General features: G+C 36.4%; 1 pseudogene; it reads left to right on the plus strand.

Moving 5' to 3' along the window:
- The first annotated feature begins 2,834 nt into the window (after positions 1-2,834).
- Positions 2,835-8,405, plus strand: LOC149145394 (ABC transporter C family member 3-like; annotated as a pseudogene).
- The last annotated feature ends 9,591 nt before the right edge of the window (positions 8,406-17,996 follow it).

Genomic DNA, 17,996 nt, shown 5'->3' on the forward strand with positions numbered 1-17,996 from the left:
TTGTGTAAATTGAAATGTCTGCAACTTGTATAGACTACAACAAATACTGTTGCAACCAGAGGAAGAACTGTTGAGAAATGATTCTGCAGATGCTGCCCTGGAAGGAAATGCTCCTAAGCCAAAGAAAACTATTGGAAAAGTTAAGGTTCAAGGTATAGTAGCATCTGATTCTTTTCATGGTTATTTTGTATTGACTTGATATGGATGCATCAATAATAAGTACGATTGATTTGTTTTTATTCCTTATTTTCTAAATGGCACATATCTTGTTCTTCTTGAAAGGTAGTGAAAAAGAAACAAATAGATGTAGAGAATAGAGATCTATTGTGTTGTTATAATTTCCATCAAAATTTTTCCATGATCAATGTTCAAAGTACATCCTCAGATTCATAAATCTATGGTCTTGTTGTAAATTAGGAAAATGTGGTCTGATAAATGAGTACACTTGTTTATAGTCATACATGAGTTGAAACTTCAAACTGTTATAAGAAAAGTCTCTGATTTTGCTTTTACAGGCCGGCTTCTGTGAATGTTAGAGAGGCAGCAGGGTCTTGCCGGCAATCAACAGTTTCAGCAAGCCAGCCACCCACTTTTCACCTCAGGTTTGATTGTTTCTTCCTACCTAAGGTCTTGTGTGTGTTGATATATAAAAAGAAACAATTAGGATGCCTCAATATTTATTTTTCATGTTAATGTGGATCAGTGATTCATTACGTGATAGAATGTACTTCTCACCTGCTCTAGATCTTGACCTGAATGTGCTTGCAATTCATTGAGTGTAGTGGGCAAGCCCTTATTGTCTATGGGGGATGTGTGCACCTTTGTTTCTGGGCATGAGCCAGCTATCATGATTGAAGCTGGTCCGTGCCCAGGATGTCTTAAGATTTGTTTTTCATGTTAATGTAGATCAATAATTATTTATCAGATAGATGTTATTTCTCATCTGCTATGCATTTTGACAATAATGTGCTTGCAATTATTGAGTGTAGTGGGCAGGGAGCCTGGCAAGCCCTCATTACCTATGAGGCCTGTGTGCGTGTTTGTCTCCTAGCATGGGCCAGTGGTCGCATGGAACCTCCTGAATTCCTTCATAATGAGTGCATTGTTTTTCGTAATGCCTTTGGGTAGGTTATTAACAAAATTGTCTTTATTGATTTCATTTAATTTTCATGTAGTTCGGAAAATGCAAATTCTTTCACAATGAAGGTAATACTCTGCATATTATTAAGTAATTGTGTAAATTGAAATGTCTGCAACTTGTATAGACTATAGCAAATACTGTTGCAACCAGGAAGAATTGTTGAGAAATGATTCTACAGATGCTGCCCTGGAAGGAACTGCTCCTAAGGAATTGCTCCTAAGACAAAGAAAACTATTGGAAAAATTAAGGTTCAAGGTATAGTAGCATCTGATTCTTTTCATGGTTATTTTGTATTGACTTGATATGGATGCATCAATAAATAAATATAGGTGATTTGTTTTTATTCCTTATTTTCTAAATGACACATATCTCGTTCCTCTTGAAAGGTAGTGAAAAAGAAACAAATAGATGTAGAGAATAGAGATCTATTGCGCTATTGTAATTTCCATCAAATTTTTTCCATTAGGTAGGTTTGGGAGTCTATAGTTGTTTGATTGCACTTGAAATAAAGCAAGTGAATGTAAAACACCTCATGATTCAGAAAGACAGTTTAAACTGAGCTTTCAATACATTGTTTTTGATGCAGTGCATAAAGTCAAGATCATGCCAGATATGCCATCCAGATGCAGTTTTCAGTCTTGTAGGTTATCCTTTCTAAATATGGAGTCCCTACGCTCCAGATTTTGCATGGAGCACAGGAAAAGAAACAAAGAAACATGCCAAAGCAATGATGGTGTTGAAAGGACTTCACATAGTGAAAAAACTTACATGAAATCATGTTGTTTGCGTTGGATATGTGTTACCCAGAAGAACATTGGAGAAGAAGCTCTGGCAATGTGAATGAGCTGACAGTAAGATGAGCTTGAGAAATTATTAAAAATTAAAATAAAATAAATATTTTAACAAAGCATTCAATTGATACACCCATTTCTCTGTTCTTTTAAATGTTTGCATCTTGCCCACAAGAATGAAATAGGGAGAGCGCATGCAACCAGCTACCCAGGCATGTGAAGTATACAAGTATCAGTTATTGCCCTGTTATTCAATCTCACCATCTCTCAGTGCTAGTTATGTTTATGCTGCTTCTAGAATTATTTAATCCAGTAAACAAGAAGGTTTTTGCACTGCAACATCCTTGTTGTATGAAGCCCAATATGTATGTGCATTTATAAATGGTAATGGTAACCAAGAGCTCTGTTGGCACTTTTTCATGTGGGTACTGAAGTAGATATACTCATAAGGCACTTTGTTGATATTGTTAGTAAATTATTTGTTTGCAGTCATGGAAGCCATAGGGGCACTAAACAAGAATAACAATACCCTCTGGCTGGAAATGGGTGAAACAGTTGGGTGGGAGGGACATAGAGTTCTTTTTGGAGGGCAGTTCTTTTGACATGTACTTGCAATTGGGCTTAATTTACTCTTTGTTGTTTCTGTCATCCTTGAACTGTGTTGGACAAGGTGTAAATTTCGCACACCTCGGCCACCTACACCTCCTGTTCCATTTAACAGCTTTTCGAGTAAGTTTAAACTGGGGATTATGCAAAAGCTGGCTTTAGGTGGTTGCATTTTTCTGTGTATATGCTATAGCGTTCTTGGGATATGGAGTCCTGTGTATTGGTGGCTGAAGGAGAGGTCTGAAGGTTTTGAAAATGTGGGCGAGTATATTGTCCAGGCTCTGACTTAGGTTACAATGTCAGCTTATGTTCATCGCTCCTTCAGAAAAGAAGGTAAACAAAAGTTTCCACTTTTATTGCAGTTGTGGTAGAGTCTATCATTCATTCTCCAGGCTTTCTTCATCGTCCTCGACATTCAACGGTTGACAAAACAAAGAAGCGTTGTTGTTGATATCTTTGTTGAAATTATGGATGTTCTCATTTTGGCTTGCTTGTGTTATACTAGTTGTTGTGCCAGAAGTGGTGTAGAGTCCTCCTCACAGACCATTCTAGAACCTCCCTTGAAAGAAAATCCCCAAAAATGTGGAAACATTAACGCAGTCTCTACTTATGCAACAACCAACCTTCTCAGTCAGTTGACATTTTCTTGGATGAGTCCTTTGCTTGCTGTTGGTTATAAGAGCCCTTTGCAGAGGCGGACAGGACAGGCCAATTATACCCTAAATTCAGAGCTCAGCTAGAGGCCAAAGGTGATACAGGCTTATTAGCAAAAGCCTTATTCCTATCTTTTCAGAAGGAAGTACTTTTGACTGCATTATTAGCAGCACTGGAGACTTGCGCATCATATGTAGGTCCATGTTTTATAAATGCCTTTGTTCAGTTTCTAGGTGGAATGAAACAGTTTGAAAGTCAAGGCTATGTGTTAGCTTGTGCTTTTTTTTGTGGCAAAGGTATTAGAGTCTTTGTCACAACGACAAGGGTTTTTCAAACAACATCAGTTAACTTTACGGGTTACAGCAGCATTGACAGCTATTATATACAGGAAGGGCTTGTTGCTTTCCAGTCAGTCAAGACAGAAGCATACAAGGGGAGAGATTATCAACTACACGACTGTAGATGTTCAGAATGTTTCATGTTTCTGTTACTATATGCATAGTATTTGGATTTTCCCTCTTCAATTTGTTCTGGCCTTCATTATTCTATATCAGACGTTGGGCTTCGCAGCATTTTCAGGGTTGGCAGCCTCATTTGCAGTTATGTTGCCAAATTTCCCACATGCAAAATTGCAAGCAAAATTTCAGGAGAGAATAATGGAACAAAAAGACAAAAGGATGAAGGCCACATCGGAGACATTAAAAATTATGAGGATCTTAAAATTTCAGGCTTGGGAGACAAGATTTCTTCGGAAACTAGAAATTTTGAGGCAGGCAGAATATATTTGGCTACAAAAATATGTTTACGCATCAGCTATCACAACATATGTTTCCTCTGTTGGACCAATATTTATAATTGTTGCAACTTTTGGTACGTGTATGCTTATAGGAGTGCCTTTTACAGCATGGAGAATTATTTCTGCACTCGCAACCTATGGGACACTTCAGGGAGCTATGGGCATGCTTCCTGGCTTAATCCCTCAGATTGCTCAAACTAAAGTGTCAATAGATCGCATTGTGGCCTTTCTGCAGGAGGAAGAGCTGCAACACGATGGGGTAGAAAAGGTATCAAAGGAGTCAACAGACTTTGCGATTCAAATCCAAGGAGGGATATTTTCTTGGAATCCCAATTCCTCTAGTCCAACTATAAGAGGTTTAGATGTCCAACTAGAGAGAGGCATGAGGGTTGTAGTATGTGGAACTGTTGGTTCAGGAAAATCAAGCCTTTTATCCTGCATATTAGGTGAAATACCCAAAATATCAGGCTCTATTAGCTTAAGTGGTACCAAAGCATATGTCCCTCAGTCTCCTTGGATACAAAGTGGGAAAATTAAAGACACTATTCTCCTTGGAAAGCAGATGGATACTATTAGATACAATAGTGTACTTGATTCTTGTGCATTGAAAAAAGAGATTGAACTTTTTCCTTATGGGGACGAGACAGACATTGGAGAAAGAGGGTTAAATTTGAGTGGTGGACAAAAACAGAGAATACAGATTGCCCGTGCTTTATATCAACATGTAGACATTTATATTTTTGATGACCGTTTTAGTGTTGTGGATGCACATACCGGAAAACAAATTTTCCAAGTATGTTTCTCTTATCCTTTACATACTGTAGGTTTGCTGAATTAATTAGTTTTGATGTTTTGATGGAATGATGAAGCTCTACAATAGCACTCTGCAATTCATTGTTCAGTCTGGATAATATACATTGTTGGTTGTGCCGGTGCAAATTCATGTCCATAAACATCTAAGAAATTGGACTTGCTTATTATAGGAATGCATACTTGGTATTCTGGGTTCAAAGACTTTAGTCTATGTAACTCATCAAGTGGAGTTTTTACCCTCTGCTGACATCATTCTGGTAGGTTTGAATTTCTTTCATCCTACTCTAGTGATATTAAAACTTTCAATGTAATTGGTAAAGGGACAGTGGGCTTATTGATCATTTATTGAGAGGAGGAGATAAGTGATCCATATTTTGTTGATGTAAATGATATTCTTCACAGGTAATGCGAGATGGTGAAATTACTCAGGTTGGCAGATATGATGACATCTTACAATCAGGCACAGATTTTGTGGAATTAGTTGGTGCACATCAGAAAGCTTTGAAAGCTATTTCTGCTATGGAGAAATCTGAAGTGTACACATCAGAGAGATTTGTTGAAAGCTCATGTCCTGGCAATACAACTGTAGTGAAAAATGTTACTTCCAATGACACACTGGAGCAGTGCGGTGTTCAGAACTCAATAGATGTAGAGGAAGAGGTTGAACCAGAAAACCACAAAGAAAGATTGGATAAAGAGAATAAAAATTCACAGCTTGTACAAGAATAAGAAAGAGAGAGAGGCAGGGTAAGCATGTCGGTACACTGGTCTTACATTACTGCTGCATACAATGGTACTTTGATACCTCTAATACTACTGGCCCAAATAATAAGTCAACTACTTCAAATATGTAGTAACCTCTGGATGACATCGGAAGCCTCTACAAAAGAAAATGAGAGTTCCCCTATGAGAAATTCCCTTTTCATTCTGGTTTATGTTGCTTTGACATTAAGCAGCTCCCTGTGCGTTCTTGTGAGGTCTATGCTTCTTTCATTGGTTGGACTTAAAACTGCTAATCAACTTTTTAGCACTCTGCACAGGTGTATATTTTGTGCACCAATGTCCTTCTTTGATGCAACTCCATCTGGGCGAATATTGAATCGGGTCAGTTGACATTTATTGTTTTAATAGGCTAATACCTTTCCTGAGAGAGGAGGAAATCATTTGATTCTAGTGGGTCAGTAACAAGCTCTCTATTTCTTGGTAGGCATCAACTGATCAGAGTGCAGTGGACACATTGATTCCTTCTCAACTAGGAGAATTGGCTTTTGCATTTATACAACTTTTGGGGATCATTGCAGTCATGTCTCATATTGCTTGGCAGGTCTTCATTGTGTTTATACCAGTGGGTGCAAGTTGTATATGGTATCAAGTATTCTCCGTATTACTCAATAATAATAAATACGAACTTGCAAATTTTAATTTTCTCAGAGGAACATAAATTGGCGATAAGAGAGTTTGATTTCTACTTCAAGGTTTTCTGTAGGTAGATCCCATAATCTGATTGAAAAGGATGTTATCAAATAGATGAAGTTGCATCAGGATTCTATCATGACAACAATTTATCTGTATTTCTTTGTTTCCATGCTTTTGGTTTTTTATAGTAATAAGAGAATTCTTGTAACTCCTCTGACCTTCCTTGCATGCAGCAATACTACATAACATCAGCTAGGGAACTGGCTCGGCTGGCATCAGTTTGTAGAGCTCCAATCGTACAACATTTTGGAGAATCAATCTCTGGAGCAGCCACCATTAGAAGTTTTGACCAAGAATTTCTATTCATGGAACGAAATCTCGAGTTGATTGATATATATATATATATATGAGACCTAGTCTCCACAATGTTGGAGCCAATGAGTGGCTTGGCATTCGGATGGATTTTTTGTCAAATCTTGTGTTTGCATTCTTTTTGGTGTTATTAGCCCAAATAGGTACAGAAGCACTATCTTGGCTTACAAGTATTTTTCCTAAACTGATCTCAGCAGACTAGACATATTCTTTATAGTGAAATATGAAAGTAAATGAAATGGCACCTTAACATGCACTGCAGGGTTGGCAGTAACATATAGTCTAAGTTTGAACATGGTACAAGCCTGGATAATATGGTGCCTTTGTTATGTGAACACCAACATGTTGTCAGCGGAGAGAATAATGCAGTATTCACGAATTCCCAGTGAGTCACCAGTGATTATAGAGAATTGTAGACCAAACTCCAACTGGCCATCTAGAGGAACGATAGATCTAACTGATTTGCAGGTCAGAACTCAATACAATTAGACTTTTTTTCACGCATTCAATGCTAGTAATTTTCATGTCAGTTCATCTATAAATTTGATCCATACAATCAGGTGCGTTATGGACCACATATTCCGCTTGTCTTGAAAGGCCTTACATGCACTTTCCCTGGAGGCACGAAGGTGGGAGTTGTGGGGTGGACAGGAAGTGGAAAATCTACTCTTATTCAATCCATTTTTCGCATTGTGGAACCAACAACGGGCAGAATTGTCATTGATGGAGTCGACATCTCATCTATAGGCCTCCATGACCTAAGATCCAAATTAAGCATTATTCCCCAAGAACCAACAATGTTTGAAGGCACTATAAGAAATAATTTGGATCCTCTCGAAGATTGCTTGGATGATGAGATTTGGGAGGTTAGTTCTGCTTCATATTCTATAAGCATTAGCATCAATTTTATCACCAATTATTCTTGCCTTGAAGAATATAGATATTTCCTTGTGGATCTTGCTATAAGTTTATTGTTTATGAATCTACTTCAATTTTGCTTGTCCTTTCAGGCTTTGGACAAGTGCCAACTTGGCAAGATTGTACGAGCAAAAGAAAAGAAACTTGATTCCTCAGGTCTGTGTGTCTTTATCACATTCAATGGAAGTCCCGAAGGAGAAAAATAAAACCTTTTACAGTAGCTATTTCTGCTATTTGCTTTCCATCTTAGTGCTCATGTTTTGTTTATTTTTTGGTGTCCTTGAGACCTACCTGGTCTCTAGGACCCCCTTTTTTTTAGAATGAAAATTGAGAATCGAATTTAATGGAATGATCTCTTGTACAGTGTCTGAGAATGGAGGAAACTGGAGTGTGGGTCAATGCCAGCTTGTCTGTCTTTTACAGTGTCTGAGAATGGAGGAAACTAGAGTGTGGGTCAATTCCAGCTTGTCTGTCTTGTACAGTGTCTGAGAATGGAGGAAACTAGAGTGTGGGTCAATGCTAGCTTGTCTGTTTGGGACAGGCACTACTAAAACAAAGTCAGATACTGGTCCTTGCCGAGGCAACTGCCTCACTTGACACTGCAACTGATGGGTTTATTCAGCAAATAATTCGCCACCAATTTTCTACCTGCACAATCATTACTATAGCACAACAGATTCCATCTGTTATTGAGAGTGATATGGTTCTCCTATTAAAGGATGGTATAACATTTTTTAGTTGTTTATTTTCTAGTGTTTTGTTACAGTTACTATTTTTTTGGACACATTTCATTTTTTACTTACTTTGTATTTGTTTTGAATCAGGACAAATTGCTGAGTATGACACTCCATCCAAACTACTCAGCAACAAATTTTCTGGATTTGCAAAACTTGTTTAAGAGTACTCCATCCAATAGATATCTTAACTAGAGCTTTGGACATTGGTCATATTGGGTTTACAATAGAATGGAGAAAAATCTTCATTTCCCTAAAACTCAAGCTAGATAAATGTACAATATAGAGATACAATATGGTAGACTATGAGCTACCATGTAAGCTCATTATTTTCTGATAATATTCTATATCTAAGTCCTTAAGAAGAGTTCAATAACTCCTATCAGTGACTTTCACTGACTTTGACAGTTATGATTTTTCACTTGTTATATACAAATGGAGTTTACCCTTTTTCATGTGTAACTTTTATCACTTCAACAAGGTAATCAAGGTAATATTGGAGAACTCCAGACAACTTGGATTTGTACAGGCAGTGTTGTTGGATGGAAGGTGCCTCTAACTAATTTGTCTTTTTTCTTCCTGCTTTGATTCTATTATTTTGAGTTTCACATCTGCATTTTTTTGTTTCTATTTTAGTTCTGACCTCTATATGTAGTAATACTATGCCAATTCACATCAACATTTTATTCTCATTTCTACCAAACAAGCTATGATATACTTGTCAAGGTTCATAGGTCTTGTTATTTATAGGTCTTAATAATAAGTGATGGCTAATTGTTAATGTGTTTTTTTTCCTTCATGCAATGAACCAACTCAATTTTAGTCACAATATTTTGTAGTTATAAACTTTTAAAGTTACCTAATATTTCAATGAGTAAGAATTTGAGAATTCTACTATCTAACCATCAAATATGCCCAAAAGAGGGAAAAAAATATAAGAAAAAATGAGAGATGTACAAAATAGACATAGGTTTTTTGTTCTTTAAAAGCAATTTTTTTTTTATTTAATTATTTTTTTCAATATATATATATATATATATATATATATATTGTAATCTTTTCATTTGAATAATGATGAAAATATTGGTTTGAGTGGTTGTTTTAACTAATATTCAGTTTAACAGGTTTTGTTTTGTTTTGTTTTGTTTGTTTGTTTGTTTGTTTGTTTGTTTTTTTGTTTGTTTGTTTGTTTGTTTGTTTTTTGGTTTTTGGTTTTTTCTTTTTTTTTTAATTTAAAATTTTCAATATAAAAAAGATATTCTACATCAACTTCAAAAAATCTTCTAATTCACCTAGTTGAGGTAAATTTTCATTTTTATCAGAGTTAAAACTTCACTTTAGCTATGGGAGGAACTTGCACACATTTTTTTTGGCACAAAAATTAAATATGTTCTTTTAAAAAGTTTCATACTCCATTAAATGCTTTAAATTCACTATGATAAAAGTTCAACACTGCCTGACAAAAGTATAAAGTGTCTTTTTTAAATGAAAAGTATAAATTGTCGTGTTTAAATGAAAAGTTGTGTCTTGTTTAAATGAAAAGTTTAAAATGCACGTGATTGATTATAAGAGTGGCTCTCAAATTAAAATTGAAACTTTGAAAACAATTCCATGAAAGTACAGGGAGTTATCTCCTTTGTATGAAAGTATAGGGAGTTATCTCCTTAGTTTAATGTTCTTTCCATGCCAATTAAAATGTAATGAGGGATCATTCCAAACTTTCTATAGAATTCATACTATGCTTTCTCCCCCATTTAAAACTTTCTCATCATTACTAGGGGTTTAGGTTTTAGTGGAGTGAAATTTGGAACATAAGACCATTGAAAGATCGAAAGTGTTAAAATTGGCAACTAGGGCCAAATTCCACCTTCGGACAATTCATTTGATGGAGATGATGATTGCATTAAATTTCACTTTATGAGAGAGACCAAAATTGATATAAAAATCATCGCATTTGGACAGGCAGAAGTGTGAGATTTTGAATTTATGCCCACACATGTGCAAATTGTTCAGGTTGGCCACATCATCATGGAGGCTCATGAAGCCCAATGGACATGACTCTTCACCTATGACCTCTCAAATCATTTGGCATCATCATCAAAACTCGTATTCTTCTCTCTCCTACTCCCATTGGTTTGTACAACTATTGGGCTCTCTTTTCTCTCACACGTGTGGCACAAGTCAAGAATTGGATTTTAAGACACCTGAAGAAGTTTTCACTGGTAAGAAACCTGATGTTTCTCATTTTAGAATATATGGATGTCTTGTGTATTTTCATGTGTATAAAGAGAAAATAAACAAGTTGGAAGCATCTGGGAAGAAAGGTATATTTGTGGGCTATAGTGAGAATTCAAAGGCATATAGAATCTATGTGCTTGGACAAAGAGATGTGGAAGTTAGCCATGATGTCACCTTCGATGAAGATATTGCCCTTGGGAAGACCCAAGATCTCCCCACTCCAAGGAAGGACAATAATGATGATGTTGTGGAAAAATAGGATGAACCTCCTTCAGATGAACCTATGCTTGATGTTGAAGGCCCAATGGATCCCATTGATCCACCACCTAGTGATACCTATACCTCAAGGAAAATATCTTTCTGGCTCAAAAATACTCTCGAAGATGCTGAAAGACATATCGCTCCAAGAGGGAAATTCTGTGAAAGTAAGAAGCCAAATAGGTATCAAGGGTACTTAGTTGCTATGAGTATTATTGTTCAATATGAGCCATGTATGTTCGAAGAAGCCATAAAGCACCAATTCGGGAAGGATGCGATGAATGAGGAATATGAATCTATCATGAAGAATGATGTCTGGGACGTGGTTCTTAGACCCAAGGACAAGTCTGTGGTTACTTCTAAATGGCCTTACAAAATCAAACATGGATTTGATGGGAGTGCTGAAACAGATAAGGCCAGGTTCGTTGCTTGAGGCTTCTCTCAAAAGGAAGGAGTGGACTATGACAAGATATTTGCACCGGTTTCCAATATACCACTATCCGATCTATTATTTCTCTCGTTGCCTCTCAAGGATGGATCCTACACCAAATGGAGGTTAGGATTGATTTCTTACATGGCTTGCTTAAAGAGGAAGTCTACGTAGAACAACTTAAGGGGTTTGAAGTACAAGATCGAAGGACACACTTGTGCAGACAGAATGTTGAATTCAAAATCAATCCACATATTGTGCTCCAAACATCATTCAATTACCCTCAAAATAGTGTAGGTTAACCACACATAAATAACCCTGAATTTGTGTGAATAAGAAACTTCCTCAAGGCCGAAGTGTAGGTGATATGTATCTGCAAAAGAAAAAATACTGGATTCCTTTCAGGTAGGTGTCTTTCAATGTAGAAAAAAGATTGGATTCCTTTGTTGAACTGACTTGGCCATCACCACCTAAGTCATTTTGTGCATTTTTGGCCTTCTTTTTATTATTCTATGTATCAGTAGCATTGATGTTGTTTGCTTTATCCTTGAAAGATTGCCAAAAAGAATGCAGCTACACTGGTAATGAACCTCTGACCCTGCGAACAACAAGATGACCATAAGGACCATGGCCATCAAGAAACCCCACAGAAGATTAAATCATCTGAAACAAAATCCTGTGAATGATAACAAAAGAATAATCAGAATATGAACTTTTTATTTCCAAATTAGGACAGAGCAAAATTTTGCTAAAAAAATTCGATATCATTTGAACTAAAAAAGGAAAGGATAACTTTGAACATGAAAATGTCAAAACATTTCATTTATGAACTCTTGAGAAAAGAAAATTCACAGCATAAATGCCAATGTCCAAGAGTTGCATAGTAGTCCTTGCTCCATTGATTACTAAGCGCTAGGATCCATGTCATACTAAATAGTGCATGCACATTGTTGTTAGGGCATACATGTAGATTGCATATGTTACATTCGACATTCTAAATAAGTACCCTCTTACATGAGGAACAGAGTGTTGTTTATTTTATGTTCAAAACCACCACCAAATAAGAGTAACTAATTCAAATATAAGCTACCAAACCAGTTTCAAATTTCTTGCAGCAGCTAACTACATAAAATTATACATATAAAAAGCTTACCATACAAGTACTTATCCAGAATATGAACCACGCGATGACTGGTTATTTATAATAAATGCATGAAGCAGACCCTGAGCTGAATGGGTTTGCTTTGGAGTACCAGATATTCAATCACTTCATATGATTGTGGTCTCACTTCAAGTAAGTTAACTTTTTCACCTGATATTTGTAGAAGGTAAATAAGATCTTGTTGATGAATATACTCATGAGAAGAGCTCTGAGACGATGCAGATACAATAAAGGATTGGCAAAATCAAATCAGAAACCAAGCAGATGGTTTGAGCAAATGGACAACCAAGTGGCCTGTGCACATATTTAGAACTCACAATGTCTGCCACCATTGAACATTCTCTCTTGTCAATAATCCTAACAGGGAAATTTGAGCAACACCCTTCCCTGAATTTGCGATAGGAGGTTCAATGACATGCTCAGTTATGACAATTTCAACTGTTGTTTTAGTAACAAGCCCACCAATTGATCTGATACAGACAATGAGTGAAATGAGTCAATCTTACCAAACACTAATGAGGATAACTTGAAACTACAACCCGAAAACTCATTAAAGAGATATTGATCTTATCCATACATTCCAGATCCTTTTGACCCCCCTTGTTCTCTTGCTTTCTCTTCATACTTGGGTAGATTCCTTAATGATGTCAAATTTGATTGAATTGTGCAACAATAAGATAATTGTTGGGAATACTTTCTGTAACCTAATTGTTGGCCATGTATGTATCAATGCTGTTAGACAGTAAAAAACAGAGTTTCCTTAATGATGTCAAATTTGATTGAACTGTGCAAATTCAATTGCTTGCTAGTGTTAAATACTTACAAATGGAAAAAAATATAGGTATAGTGAAAATGATGAGCACATTTTTATCACATAATTTGCGACCTAAAACCAGAGAACCATGTTTAAAATTTGAAAGTGATAGATTGTGAAGGAAATAAATAAAACATAACCCCTATTATAACAAATTAGCTGTAAATTTTTGTCGGTGGAAGATTTATTTGCATAATGAAAAAGGCAATATGGGAGATTCCAATCACGTTCCAAGGCATTTTTTAAAATGTGGATGTGACAAAAGGTTGTTGTGGAAGGTGTTGTTTGTATATGGGAAATTTCTTGATCATTGTATATAACCCTAATGTTGATAGATATGTCTACTAAGTTGTTCCAGTTAATGGGGCATTGATTTGAGCGTTCAATATATTTTTATTCCTTATCAAAGTATCCTTTTGTTGTATTTGTGTTCTTCAATTTATGCCTTATGGCATTTCCTTTAAATGTTCTTCACATTAAATGTTCCTAGGTTTTTATATGTCCTTGGGAGTGTGGATGGTTATCTTTATGCATTTGGCATATTTCAATGATACGCACCCTAACCTATACGCCCAGGTTAGGCATACCTAGCATTCCTTTTGGGTTTCAAACACTAGTTTAATACCCCTTATACCTACGCATTTCGATTTGGGTTGATATACGTGTTAATGTTATATGTTCCAGCATAATTTATGTAAATCAAGTTGCACTAGAGCTATTCATATGGGGGTATGTACATTATGCAACTTGAACTCATAATCTTAATCCTAGGTCATTATATTTACCCAGTTGGGTTAGGGTGTTGGACGCACCACTCCCACCTTACCACCTCAATGCCTCCACGTGATGGATTGAGGGACGCATTCAGATTTACCTAGTTTTGTGCTCAACAGTCGTGATGGATCAGTGTGAGAATCAATGGTGAAAGCAAACAATGTAACCCTATTTGGTTTTTTTGTTTCCTAACCTCAACTCGCAATCGGTCATTGTTGCCGCTGCGCTCAGGAATGAGGGCTTGGAGAGCCCTTCTGCTTAGTTTCCGAGAAATCCTAGCCATTACTCTTCTCTCCGTGGTATGTGATACCTTATGGTGTGGCCACCACTCTCTCTTGCATGCCATGACTCTTCCAAGACCCTTTCTCCTATTCACTGGTTTCTTTTTCCCATGTCTGTGTCGTGACAATGGATGTTTATGAACATATGTGCTATTCTTTTCAAGTTACAATTTCCCCAATTTGAGTACACATTATGCAAGATGACCTCTCTTCAATGATTTTCCTCCATGGTGGCATAAGTTTGGTCCTAACGCTCTATTACAGGTAAAGGGTTTCCTTAGTGTGTGTTAATTCTCTGTAATGTTTATATGGGTGGATTCTATTTTTTCTTACCCTTTGTTTTCCCGGCATACAGGGACAAAATTCAACAATTATCATGTTTCGCCTAGTGTGAATATTCACGACACCTCACTGGTCATTAGACAGGGCTTCTCAGTTCGGACATGGATAAAGCACAAGGTGCTTTCAGGTAATATTTTTTTCATTTATTTTCCTTAAATCCTCAGGTTTTCATTACGGTAGTTTATTTTTCCCATTCAAAGGTTTATGCTGACCCTCTTAATTCCTTTCTTGGATTAAGCCTGACACCAGCTCTAGGTGATACCTTCGTATTCCGACAGGCACTGTATTACCATTCTCTAATTAATCACTTCATGGATGATTTACCCAGTACGTGTTATCCTTTCTGATTTCTAGGTTTGGTTCTTACCTCATCTTCATTTTGTGTTCCGCTCACAGGTTCCCTGATTTCCATTAACCTATGGTTCACACCTATTGTTCACAGGGTTCGTTTTTTCTTTCCCTAAATTTGTTCTCCTGTTCTGCCTTCCTCCAGGTCCATTAAATCTTTGTTCTTATAGAATCTGGAAGTTTGGGATACTATGAATATATTTTGGTTTTGTTAGCTACCTATAGCTGTGTTCAACTTCTCTATTGATAGCCCATATGACAGGACGCAGTCCGTCTCCTACCTGGCGGAAAGATTCCAATCTATGTTTTGTTTCCTCTTGCTTTTAAATGGTGGCTTATGGCTGAACTTTTATAGTAACGACACCGTAATTTTAAACTCTAGCAACCACTCTGTTATTTATTGAATTTTGCTAAAAAATTATTCTCAAAGGGAATGTTTAGGCTCTCTTTTGGCTCTGTATGTAGTTTGTGAACATTACATACACGGTTGCCTGTTTTGCATATTTAAATGTCAGTTAAATATTAATAACACTGATATATTTTATTCACATAATGTCTCTACATTTTGGTACTAGGTAACACTTGTATTATTCTATTGATTTTGTTAATGATCTTCTAGAAGTTTTACTGGACTTATTATTCCAGATTATTACATGTTTACAACTTTCTTTTATGTAATTTTTTTTTTCCTATGCTGGTACTAATAAGCGAGATGAGACCTTTTATAGCATTATAAAACCAGTTGAATCGCAGTGATTTACCACTCTCTGATAGCTATTAATTTTTTGTATTTATCAATTGCTGTTGTTTATCTTAGGCTCTCCGGTTAATAAATTAATTTGGATTCATGTGTTTATTCCTTCTCTTCCTAGTGTCCTTGTTGGATTAGCTGTAGGGAGTGAGTTTCCTCAACTTCTTCTTGTTAGCAACTCATAGCGGTGTATTTTTTCCTCTTGAGTCATTTATCTCGTACACCTATTTCCAAATCGTGATCCTAATCAACGGCGATTAATGAGGCACCTCACACAACTCTTACCCTATGCTATAAGTTTTGTTCTACAACACAGTAAACTCATCCGTCATAACTTACAACTTATGTCACATATTTGTTGTCTACTACTGCATATGCTTGTTGTACATATATTTCTCCCTTCCTTTCAAAACGTTTTCATAATTAATTTCTTAGTCATAAATGAAAGCATAAATTCTTCTGGTGTTTAGAGACCTAGATCTAATCTCATTGATATGTGCGATTCCTCTCTTCTCAGATCTACTATAGATAATTCTCTTGTTTCTTACAATTGTAATTCCTATTTTACCAACAATTTTGTAACATATATTTATATCAATACTGTTTACCGTATATCTACTTAAAATTGGTCTTTTATTTCTTATCGTTATAGTACCTAGCTCACCAACAATTATGTACTGTATATTTATATCAATTCTCATAATACAGGAGTTTTACTCTAATATCACGATTCATTAGAAAATGGAAAAGAGAGTATCCATAGAAATACAAAAGTTCTCTATTCTAAAATTCCACAATACCCATAATCTAAAACAATACCGTATGAGTAAATTTGCATGGATATCTTCTTCGTTTAAAATTGAAAAGTAATCGTAAAGCATTTCTATTACTACGAACTAGAATAAACTACCAATTTCATTACTACATCCTATCTTGCATGTTGTCTTAAACTCTCGATTCAAAAATACAAAAAAACATGTACCAACTTTTAATGGTAAAGCAAAACAATCACAATCTAACTAGAAATGTGTAGATATGATTCAACTGAAAATCGAACCCTATTTTCCTCCAAACCATAGAATTGCTTCTCCTTAGCTCCCCCCCGACATTCATTTCGCAACATATCAATAACCTGTTGATCCTTGCGATAGGCATTTTATGCCTTTTTTGTTCGCTTATGGGGGCTTGACCTAGGTTCGGAGTTATTTAGGCAAACAAATCCCTTCACTACTGCCATTTCGGCATCAGCCCACGGAGTGCAGACTGAAGTCTCACCCGAAGAAGTATAGGGGGATGTTGAACCCAAGTTTCTACACCCTTGAGATGTTTTTGATGTCGGTTTAGTCCAACTAGACCACCCTTCGCGCAAGTTGCTTTGCGCACTTTTCTACCTTTCAGTACCTTCGTGATTTGTTATAATCGACTTTCGCATAGTCCTAACTAGGGGATTAAGTCCTTTCACACTACTATAGCGGTGAACTGTGATATTTCCCAAACTAGACTAAGTATCTTACTTATCTTAGTGACAAATCTTAATTATCGTCGTGTAAGCAAATATTCCTACTTGTGTTCACTTAATCAATACAATTATCCAGATTGGTGCATCATATAAGCATTAGAAGTGAAATCTATACCCAAGATAAGAGATGAATAAACATGAAATAAATACACAAAAATGGTAGAAACTTCTCTCTATTAATACTTCCAACTATTTACAGACTTGACTCATCCTATACACTCAATTGCAAGGGTCCGCGCACTTAGTTGTAGACTACTAGGTCTCTGCGCACTTAGCTGCAGAGCCTCTTCCTACTCTATGACCCAAAACTAAACTTTACACTTCAGATCTATTTCCCATACATCATATGTTCTTCATCTTGGATTAGATTCGCTTAGCTACTTAGAGCCTCGCTTTATTTATATAATCCCATGGTCCACGAACCATGCGTAGATCTTCTACAACCGACATTACAATAAAAAATAAGGGCAGACAATCCTATGATTCTTTAACAAACTACATGCTCCGTGCCCACAAAATGTAGAGTCTTTATATTGGAATTACAAAATTGACCAAAATCTGGCTCTAAGCCCCAAAACTTCCCTTGGGGGATCCCACACCTAAGAAGACCCCAATACAAACATCGTGACTCACCATTGAGTCATTCTCTAGGTATGAAGATCTTTGGACAAAGACCTCCCAACTCTAATTGGATCGCTGCAAGTTCAACAGAGCACTGAGTGGCTACCTGATAAACTTCCTTGACGCATTGTTCAATGACCACTGTCATTGAACTACTACCTTGAATCTTTTCCTAAGTTTCTTGCGATTGTGTAAGCTTTGCTTCAATAGAGGTTGT

This window comes from Pinus tabuliformis, chromosome X (assembly GCF_031772625.1).
Source record: "Pinus tabuliformis cultivar Carrire ecotype Pingquan chromosome X, CPIR1, whole genome shotgun sequence".
NCBI lineage: Eukaryota > Viridiplantae > Streptophyta > Pinopsida > Pinales > Pinaceae > Pinus > Pinus tabuliformis.